We start from the raw sequence: 12,203 nt of genomic DNA on the forward strand, positions 1-12,203 counted from the left end.
ACTACCTCACACGACCCAGACTATCTTGATTTCAGTTTTCCCAAAAAAAAGTTTTAACCGAGAATTGAAGAGAAATACTAATTGCCTAGCAAAAATTACCAGGGCAGTAGCTTCTTATCATGCCAACGCTTCATTTTCTCTTTGTAGATCCTCGTATTTTCGTAAGCTAAGGCATGAAATTCATGTATCTCATTGAGGTCTAGTAAACGCTTTTGCCCTATACTCTCCTAATCCATGTTCACTGTTTTGATGGCTCAAAATGCCTTATGCTCGATTTCCTCCGGAAGGTGGAAAGCCTTGACATAGATAAGCCTATATGGAGACATTTCGAGGGGTGTCTTGAATGTTGTGTGGTAAGCCCAAAGTGCATCATCAATTCTTAGAGACCAATCCTTTCGAGATGGGTTAACAACTTTCTCAAGGATAATCTTCAATTCATGGTTGAAGATTTCAGCCTGCCCGTTTGTCTATGGGTGATATGCTATGGCAATTTTATGTGTCACTCCAAAGTGTTGCAACATCTTAACAACCAGTTAGTTTTCAAAATGCTTGCTTTCATCACTAATGATTTCCTCGGTATCCCGAACTGTATGAATATTTTTTTGCAAAAACCTCACACGGTCTTAGAATCATTTCTGGGAACTGCAGTTGCCTCAGCCCATTTAGATTCTTAGACAACGAAAAGTAAGATGTATAAATTACCAAATGAGGATGGGAAGGGCCCATAAAATCAATACCCCACACATCGAACAAATCAACTTCAAGGATAATCTGCAATGGCATCTCATGCTACTTTGAAGTGTTACTCGTGCGTTAACAACGATCACAGTACTTGTAGAATTCCTGGTCATCATTATAAAGAGTGGACCAATATAATTCGGATTGTAAGACTTTGATCATGATACGCGTTCCTCCAAAATGGCCTCTATAAGGTGAGAATGGCATTGTCGAAGCATATTTTGTTGCTCCTCCTCTGAAACAAATCATCTTATTACTTAATCTTCATATTGTTTAAACAAGATAGGCTCGTCCCAATAATAATGCTTAGCATCATGTCGAAACTGCTTCTTCCCTTGGTGAGTAAGACCATGAGGTAAAATACTACAAACTAAATTAACTAGATTGGAATACCATGATGTTGACGTGACAACTAACATCTGCTCAACAAGAATGCATCATGAATTTCCAATGAACCATCATCTTCATTGTTTCTTTCTAACCTTGACAAGTGATCAGCAACTTGATTTTTGATCATTTCCTATCCTTAAGTTCATTGTCAAACTCTTTTAAAAGTAATATCCAATGAATTAAAGAGGTTTGGCATCTTTTTTAGTAAATAAATACTTAATTGTTGAATGGTCGGTATGGACAATTACCTTTGTCTCAATCAAATAGGAATGAAATTTATCAAAGGCGAAAACTAATGCTAGTAATTCTTTTTTGTTGTGGTGTAATTTAATTGAGCAACATTAAGAGTTTTACTAGCGTAATAAATCATGTAAAAGGTTTTACCTTTCATTTGACCCAAAATAGCTCCTACTGCAAAACTGCTAGCATCACACATGAGTTCAAAAGGTAGTGACCAATTAGGTGGAATGACAATGGGTACTATGGCAAGTTATTCTTTTAAGGTTTTAAAAGTTGTCGACATGAATCATCAAAGTAAAAGGCTTTATCTGTTCAAGAAAATTACACAAGGGTTTAGTAATCTTAGAAAAATTATAAATAAACCTTCTGTAAAAACCTGCATGTCCGAGAAAACTTCAGATTCCTTTAACTGAATTGGGTAGAGACAATATCTCAATCACGTCCACCTTTTCTCTATCCACTTCAATTCCCTTGGATGATATTTTATGGCCAAGCACGATTCATTCATCTATCATAAAATGACATTTCTCCCAGTTTAAAACCATGTCAAATTCTTCACATCTCGTTAACACATTCTCCAAATTACTGAGGTAACTGTCAAAATTGTCCCTGAAGATCGAGAAATCATCCATAAATATTTCAAGGTAATTTTCCACCATGTCGGATAAGATCGCCATCATGCATCTTTGTAAATTTTTGGAGCATTACATAATCCAAATGAGATCCTTCAGAATGCATATATATCATACAAGTATGTGAAGGTGGTATTTTCTTGATTATTCGGTGCTATGGAGATTTGGTTATAACCTGAGTAACCGTAAAAAAATAATAAAAGGGTTTACCTTCAAGTCGATCAAGCATTTGGTCAATAAAGGGTAAAGGAAAATGATATTTTCTAGTAGCTTTATTTAACTTACGGTAATCCATACAAACCCTCTAAAAGTAACATCCTTAGTTGGAATGAGTTATTGTTTTCATTTCTTACCACGGTTATACGCCTTTTTTCGGTACACACTGTACCGGACTTACCCATGTACTATCAGATATAGGATATATGAAACCAGCATCAAGCCACTTGATGATTTCTTTTATCACAACCTCCCTCATATTCGGGTTAAGTATCATTTGTTCTTTAATTAAAGGTTTAACATCATCATTCAAAAAGATATTGGCTATAAATACCCAGACTAATTCTTTTAAGTAGAAAATTATCTATCCTGTCGTCTTTTTGTGCAGCACCAACATATCAATCAACCTCTTTTCATGTTTTGGCTACAACTTAGAAGAAATAATTATGGACAGAGTGTTATTGACTCCCAAATAAGTATTTTAATTGCTCTGGTAATGGTTTCAATTCTAGAATAGGCGGTTGCTCAATAGAAGGTTTTTCGATTTTACCTTCCTTACCTGAGTAGTCCAATGGTTTGAAATATTTACCTGATCAACTTAATATCCAATTTGCTTATTCTTGTTCTCCTTCATTTAGTTCTTCAATTTCCTCTAGTTCTGTAATAGAATTTTCATAGCTATTCTTCTCTACTTTAAAATTGAATTTGATGGTGGCGTGAATGAATTGGTATTCTTCTGGATTGTCAGCGTGCTTTAAGGTTTGAAAAACATTCAGTTTGACTTGCTGGTCATTCACTCTCATAGTGAGTTTTCCCTTTTAAATATTAATTAGGGTTCTTCCCGTTACTTGGAATGGTCTTCCAAAGGATAATAGGTGCAAACTCATCTGTTCACAAAAACAATAATTTAACAACTCTTATTGGTATATTTTCATTTTTTCCCTCTGGATACACATAAGATCTGTCTCCAAGCTGTAACATAACTATCGTAGGTCTCGCCTTATAGATATCCAATATCTAGAAAATAGATTTAGGCATAAGGTTTATGCTTGCTCCAAGATCGCATAACGTCTTTCCAGCATAGTGATTTTTTATTGCACATGGTATTGTGAAGCTACCAGGATCTTTTAGTTTGGGTGGCATTCAGTTGTGCAACATGGCCATCCATCCTTCTGTCATATCAATTATTTCAAACTCTCTTAGCCTTATTTTTTTAGAAATAATGTCCTTAAGGATCTTAGCATAGTTTGGTATTTGCTTGATCGCATCAACCAACGGTAAATTGATGCGAGTTTGCTTCAGGATGTAAAAGAATTTCTTGAACTGGTATTCTTGTTTCAGCCTCTGAGAGAATAGTGGTGGAATTTGGATCTCCTCAACCTTTTCATATGTTTGGAGTTTAGTTGATAGAATTGTCGTGACAATTGGAGTTGTCGAGGCATGTGGGATTGTTTGGACAATCATTGATTCATTAATATTGATTGGGGTAATGTTATTGGATGTATGTTCTTGGAAAATGATTGTTCTACTGGTTGAGTTCTACTCGTGGGCTGTGCATGGGTTTCGATTAACTTTCATCCAATCCGAGTAGTGATTACCTTACACTGCTCGTGGCTTAATCCATTTGCGACCTCAGTATCGTTGGGTAAACCGCTTGGTGGCATTGTGTTCAAATTCTAGGCAAATTATTTACCTATGTCTCTAAGGGTTTCAAAGTGCCTCTTAGTTCTATAGTTTTATCTAAGTCTTGTTAATGAAAGTGTCACTCCTTTTCATGAAACTACTATTATGGCCATTTGTTGCATTGGCATGTTCTGCTGGAATCTTGATGCTTGTGTATTTTGATTGTTCTGATTGAGGACATTATTCAGGTTACTCCATAAGAAATTAGAGTGCTTCATCTCGGCTGGAGTGTTTGTGTTGGACATCACATTGTTATTCCGGTTGTAGTTTCCAGCATAGATGCCAGATTCTGGGTTCTATGGAAACTTAAAATAATCATGGTTACCTGGGTAAGGTATCCAACTGAGCAGAGATATTATTCGATAAGTCAAGCTCATTTACTATGGCATTACGTCGAAACTCTTCTTTTAGTAGTTGGGAACTAATAATAATTTTTGGCAAGATCAAAAATCTCCATTATTTCATCAGGTGACTTGTCAATGAGTATGACATTCACCGACGCATCTAGCATCATCCTAGTTGGCATATTCATTGAGTTGTAGACATCCCCACTTATGTCTATATTGAAAATTAGTGTATGGGATATTTACGTAAAACTCTCTTTATCTCCCCCCAAGCCTCGTATGGATTTATCATCTGTCTGCCAAAAAGAAGTAAATCGTTACACAATTTATCAGTCATATTTGTAGAACTAAATCTAGCGAGGAAATCACGGCATAAATCCGTCCAATATTTAAGATGAATGATATAATATTGAACCCACGATTTTCCCTATCCCTTCAGTGAAGAGGAATAATTTCAGCCTTAGGACATCCTCATGGACTCCTATTGCTTGAATAAGTTACAAATTTCCAATAATGTTTTTGAGTTGTTTTCTAGCATCTTCTGTTGTCGATCCGCCAAATTGACCAATTTTGTTGATCATATTGAACATTATTGGTTTTAATTCGATGTAGGCGATTTCTATTTCAGGTGTGACAACTCCTGGATTGAGACCGTTGAGATCTTCCTCTAAGTATTCTCGAATGGGTATATTCATTTCGGCTGCCAACAACATTTGGATTGCCAATTGGATCAACGAGTTGGTCTCTCATTGCTTCTCATGCTCGTGTCTTCTTCTATGAAAAACATTCTATTTCGGGTCAAATAGATATTCAGTGATGTTATCTAGCCCTGGTCATACAGATACAAAGCCACAAATTGTAGGCCCATTGAATCCGAAAAGAAAGAAACTAATAATAATAATTAATAATATAATAATAATAATTAAGGTGCAAGCACTAAAAATCAAACTTGTTATTTCTAATCCCTGACAACGTCACCAAAAACATGGTGTTTGTTTTGAGTGCTTCACAATTGGTGTAAGTATACATGTCGTAAGTTGTAGTATAGAATAGATATCGTCTCCATAGAGATTGGTGTAACTATGTGTTCTAACTTCTTACACTGCAAAGAGGAATAAATTGGTTATAGTAGAAGTTTGAATTAATGAGTAAAATAAAGGTGCAAGTAAATAAAAGAATATTAAGATTGAATAAGAGAGCAGGTCGGGTTATCGTTCATTGTAGTGTGATGATTGTATGGATAGTCTGAGCAATTGATTGCAGAGGCAAATTGTTTGCCATGAAACTGAGAATAATTCAATTACCGTAGAAACTTGGTTACTCCCTTCAAAGCTCGGTGAAGCATTCTTCAATACCTTCTTATTATCCCTAACTCGAAGAACTGGTCAATTATGCATGTGCCTAGGTGATATATTCATGCATTAACCATGGGTGAATAACAACTGATCTTGCACTTCTTTTAGCCTTTTAAATTTGAATCTTATCCCAAATATGGATTAACATTCACCAACGTTCGTTAGAATCAATATCATGTTCATTCGTTTCTTGAATCTAACTCTCCCGATATTAGATAAATGGATATTCTTGAGATCCTATCCCAATTCACTTGAAATCAAATTAAGAATCAAGATGAAAAAACTTTAGAACAACCACAATTAATGAACTTAAATAAATCCAAACATTTTCATAACCATAAAACCCAATAACTCAAGCCAATTTAGTTTAGTTCATGGTTGGGTGCAAATAAATACACAAGTAAATATCTCCACCTACTGAATTGAATAGAAACAAGGAAGAACATGTGCATCAACTCTCAACTTTTCTCTCTAGTCAACCCCATTTTCAGATTAGGATTTGATCGTTATTTATAGGAGATGTTTAGATTGAATTTGTTGTTGATGAGGATGAGGTTTTTGTTGAAATAAAAGAGAGAATAAATCTCTTTTATATTTATCCTCAACTCCTTGTAATTTAGATTTCTTTACCTCCTTAAACTCTTTATGGATATTCAAATTTTTAGGAACTCCTCATTAGAACAATCTAGATGAGAGGCTGTCTCTACATCAAATCCTGAAGACCACGTTTGGAACTATCTGGCATCAAAATGCTCTATATAATAAATCTCTTTTATATTTATCCTCAAACTCCTTGTAATTTAGATTTCTTTACCTCCTTAAACTCTTTGTGGATATTCAAATTTTTAGGAACTCCTCATTGGAACAATCTAGATGAGAGGCTTGTCTCTATATCAAATCCTGAAGACCACGCTTGGAACTATCTGGCATCAAAATGTTCTACAACACAGATTGAGAAAAGGAAGCACCATAAGGATTCCAGACTTATACGAGTAGTTTAAGCACCTTGGGGCATGTATTCACTAACACCTTACTAAAAAAAATCACTGGGTCCTCGTAACACCGTAAACTCGATTGGGCCTAAAGTGCCACCCTGGGCTGCCGAGGCAACCCATGATTTTTCAAAACCTGGTCATTTTCATTTCAAACATACTGAATGGTATCATAATAAAACATAAATAATTGATATAAAAATAGTTTACAAAATCGGAGTACTGTGACACATAATTTAAAATAAAATAATACATCCTTAAGTTTATAGCTCAAATACATAAGTAAGGTTCTATGAATACAAATGTCCACTAAAGCTACAATACAGTACTCTATCGGAGATGTTGGAAGTCATGTCATAAAGGTGCTCCTGAACTACCCAAGCTACTGACCTGCCAATAGAAAACATCCGAAGACTGAGCTTACAAAGCCCAATAGTATAATCGCTTATCTAGAACAGCATAAGAATTTCATAAACATAGACATGCTGAGACATAATACTAAGTAGTAGGTACATGCATGACCTAGATCAAGTACTACCTACCTAAGGCTTTACTGCTCTATCACTGAAGTAATGGTCTCACATTTCCCTTAATCCTCTGTTGGTGGCCTCGCCATGAGTACACCTCTAAGGGTCTCTAACCTTAACAATTGAACATGCTACGTATTATCTAAATGTGAACTTGACATATTGTGCATTATCTGATTGAAAACATGACTAGTATGGTCTCACATAGCTCTCAGACACTACTTAATAAGGGAACCCGGTGTCACATAGTATGGCATAATTCCTACAAAACATACTGAATGATCTCCTGATCCTCACATATCCACCAGATAGATCACTGAGGGGAACTCAGTGGCACATAGCATCGATATAATTCCCGTACAAACTAAAGCATTGGCTCGGTCTCATATAGCCTTCAAGCCAAGCTTTAACATATCTGACATACTAAACTGATGGGACTACACATGCATGATTGACACAAATAGACATGAGAAAGATCTGATGGTATGGTCAGAGGAATTTATGTGCATCTCGGAGAAACACCCCAGTCTGCCTTAAATACGAAACAACATAATGATAAGAACCAAAATTTACGTGCAATAGAAGCTTACTTAACTGAACTTAACAGACGTAACTATACATGCATATCTAAGGCCCAAAGGCCACAAAAAACTGACATCGCTAACCCACTTCTTACAATTATTTGGTTCTCACGCCCTAGCTAGCCCCTGAAGCGCCTCGTACACTGACAATGCTCCACTATGGCAACTAAGATAACCTGGGTACATCTTAACATGGTTGGACTCACTAAAGTGAATTCAACATCAAACTGGTTTGTTATCTCGCTCATTCTCTCATCTAGAACGCTATGCGAAGGCTTACTTATTATCGGCGAAACTGGCTCGGGTCAATTCTAAGTAGTGATACTCTATTCGGAATTATCGTACTTCCCTTCAAAACCTCTTGAACTGAAAATGGTGGTTTACTCTTCCTGGGTTCATTGATATTCTCAAAGCTTATGCTTTTCACTACTAGCTAATCTGACATATTCATCGTACCGCCTATTGGATGTGTCACGTAACGATCCTCGGTTCCAACTATTCGTACGCATCCTCGATCAAAAATACTTCTGTGTATTTTACCAAATATGGTTACATCTGTTGTACCCCACTCCTATGAGTGTTTCTAGGTATATTTGGTCATTTATGTCCCCCACGGACTAAGTTCCAACATTACGGATCATCCTTAACTCTTATTAGCATAGATTAACTTATTCACTTAGGCACATAAGAGTATTTCAGTAATTTTGCATGGTATACAACTTCTCTATCACATTATGCGTATACTATACCACCCGCCTGCAAGCATGTCCTTCACAACAATCTATCGTTCACGAATATTCGACACACACTCCTTTGAGGATACTTTTAAGGTTTCTTAGTCACTAAGGGTATTTTGGTAATTTAAGCCACCTAGAGGCATTTGGGTTATTTCGTAATTTAGGACCCTTCTCTAAGCTTATTTGTACATTTTATTGCAATCTATAGACACATTCGGATGCAACGATCGATGTTTTGAATCTTTTGGTATTAAAGAGTATTGGTATTGTACTCGTAGTATTTATACTAGCAGTATTGATACTCATAGTATCGGCACTGCAAAAACAATATAGATACTGCAGGGGCATTAGATCTCCTTGTAATACCCCAAAATTTCAACAAGTGGCTAAAAGATAAATTTTGAAAGTTGGTGGCTAAAGTATAAAAATAGAAAATTTAGGGACTTAAAGTGTAATTTTGAAAATATTGTATATTTTGGTTCTATAAATGGATAGTTCGCCTTAAAAAAAGGATTTTTGTGTCATTCAGATTTTCGATCTGAATTTTGTAGGAAAAGCTATTAATCAGTAAAGTTTGGTAAAATTGAATATCCAGATCGAATAAAAATTTACAAAAAATTGAAGAATAGTAGTATGAGGTTAGAAATGTTGTTTTAGTATTTTTAATGTGAAACATTGAAGTTGATCAGTCAGATTAAAAGAATTTACCCTGTTTTAGTGAACCACTGAAATTTAGCGACTAAATTGGATTTTTGGAAATTGAAAGGGCAAAAAGGGAATTGAAAAGTGCGATTTTTTTATTTTTATTTAATATTATTAAATTGAAAATAGGAGGGTTGCATGGAAGTAAATACTTGTATTCATTAATGGCAATTTTGACATTTGGGCCAAAATGAATTTTCGAGGAATCAATTATGCCACCAGAATCAGTAAGTGAGGACATCATGTCTGTTAATTTATTTGGTAACGGCATGTATATTAAAGAAGTTTCTAGCTGCTCTGATTCAAGTCTATTTAAGATATTTCTGTTTAAGTTATGAAGGTTTGGTTTTACAAAGGACATTATTAGTTATGATATTAGTTTATTAAATCGTAACTATTTATGATAGAAACGATTTTCAAATCAGGCGGTTTTCTAGTCGTTTTGATTTAAGATATCTTACAGTACAGAACTTCCTAAAATGCTATTTGAATTGATTTTAGATTTTGATATTTAAATATTAAATTATGATTTTGTGTGATTATTAGTTTTAAAATAAAGAAATGCATTTTGAGATTTTAAAGTAATAAACATTTATTGGTTTTCAAAAAGTTAATATTTCATATTATTGATGTGACATCTTTAACTTGTATATGAGTACATATATGGGTTAAGGGTGTTACACTCCCTGGCAGTATCGATACTCTTTACTATAAACCCTAATTTTTGCCCCTATTCAACCAGTATCGATATTGTTCATCCCAGCATCGATACTTGAACTCTACAATGGGTATTTTAGGCTCGAGAAACACATGAAATTCATCCTAAATGCCATAGTTTGATTCTAATCATGCTTGAAGTTTTTGGGAGTTAACTAGGGTCCCTAGGTGTCATAAAACACATTAACAACACCTAAATATCCTTAAATATTGAAATCAAATTCAAACCAAAATATACTCAACTACACCAATCTTAGCAAATAATTGTGATTTATGAAGACTTAATATTCCAAAGGATTAGAAATACACTACATTGATTTTAGAAATCCGAAATGAACCTCCTTTAGCTAGAAATCACCCTCCTCAAGGCTTGGATGAAGAAAACCCCTCTTTTCTTGTAAAATAAAAACCCCAAAGCTTGAATCTTCAAAATGATGTTGTGGGGGCATTTAGGACGAAAATATAATAAGAAAAAGGCTCAAGTCATTACCTCGGAGCTATGGCTACTTGGAGAAAATGAAGGAAGAATAAATGAATAAGATAGAGAGGAAAATGGGAAGCTCACGTTCAAACTTGAAATAAAACCTCAATTTTAGATTCAATTCCCAACAATGGTCTAATTGCTCTTTTAGCCCTTTGCATTTTGTCCCTTAATTAAATATCTCATTTTTATGACTAATTGGGCCCAAAACCAACCCAATTAAGCCCACCAACTTAATTAATTAAATTCATAAATCCCCTAACCTCTTGGGTAAACCCAAAACTACTCTTCCGAAATTTAGGGTGTTACAAACTCGACACCCCTTCAGAAATTAGCTTCCAATGCCACGACAATTCCTGCTTACCAAGCAATCCCTAACCTTCACAAATTAACACACACCAATGCGTCTTTCCACAAAAACCAACCGGAATTTAATATCAAATTTAACAGTGAAGGAAACTATGGAATCATACATGAGTGACTAATAATGCAACTAAAATGAGCCTAATTCTAGCAATAATTATGAGAAAATGGTAGCAAATATAGTACTTTTACACTTAGTAGTATTATTTTTTTTAAATTTAATAAATATTAAATTTATAATTAAACATTAACCATATGATTGAAATTTTAATTGAGAATGAAATTAATATGTAAATTTTATTTTTTTATCAAATAGTTTCACTATAAACTTTTCAGATCATATTAATATAAAGTTCAAGTTACAACCTCTAACATGTGTTATAGGATCGAGTTTGATTTAAATTATCATCTCTAAATGATGATTTAATTCAAAATATTGAATGATTGAAGTTGAAATTGAGACTAAATGATAAGATTGGCAAACAAATAAACGTATTTTTTTACAAGAATATATCAATAATTCTATATATACTTAAATTAGAGTCATGCCCGATTCACTTGATTTGACCCGAACCAAAGGTTGATATGAACCGAAATCAATCTATCTGAAATTAATCTGAATCAAAAGTCAACCGAACTAATATTGAATCGATCAAAAAATCAATCAATTCGATATTAACATGACCTAAAACCTAAAAGATCCAATATTAACCCAACTCGAAGATCAATCGATCCAATATTAACACGATTGAAAAGCATCTGACCTAAAAAATGACCCAACCCAATATCCGAACCGACCCAATTTACCATACACCTGAACTTAATCCAAACCAAACCTAACCCAACCCGAACGAAATTAAACAAAATATAATTTAAATCTGAAATAACTAACCTAGAATGGCCCGACTTAAACTTGATCCGAATGACCCATTTACAACCTCTAATTTAGAGTGGCTAATTTCTTTTATCGTCGAAAAGTAGTAAATTCAAACAATGTTAATGGGGACGTTTTGAGGACTAGTGTCAATTTATTTTATTTCTTATTTGTTTTTCATTGCCGATAATGATATTTGTTGGTAAAATCAGGCATTCAATGCTCGTGTAATAATTATTTTGGTTTTTATGATGACTAAAAAATTAATTAGTAATCTATGGTATTTATTACAGTGTATTGGAACTCGTCGTGCCCACATAATGAGTTTGAATAAAAAAATATTTTTTTCAGAATTAATCACCTCCACATGACGTGTTCGCTCTTTACTATAGTAAATAGATCCTAAAATAAACTTAAACTGTCTACTGGGCTAAAATTTACCCGTCATTATTATTGGGCTAAAAAAATCATATTCGTCTAACTTTTTTAGTTCTTTCAAATTATTTATTCAATCTTCTAATTCTTTTCTTGTAAGATCTACCTTATAAAATGAATTAAATTTTAAAAATTAGAATAATAAATTTGATTTTTTCAATTAATTATTAATTTTATTGATTGTGTTCATCATGAA

The sequence above is a fragment of the Hibiscus syriacus genome, unplaced genomic scaffold (assembly GCF_006381635.1).
Source record: "Hibiscus syriacus cultivar Baekdansim isolate YM2019G1 unplaced genomic scaffold, ASM638163v2 tig00111812_pilon, whole genome shotgun sequence".
Lineage (NCBI taxonomy): Eukaryota > Viridiplantae > Streptophyta > Magnoliopsida > Malvales > Malvaceae > Hibiscus > Hibiscus syriacus.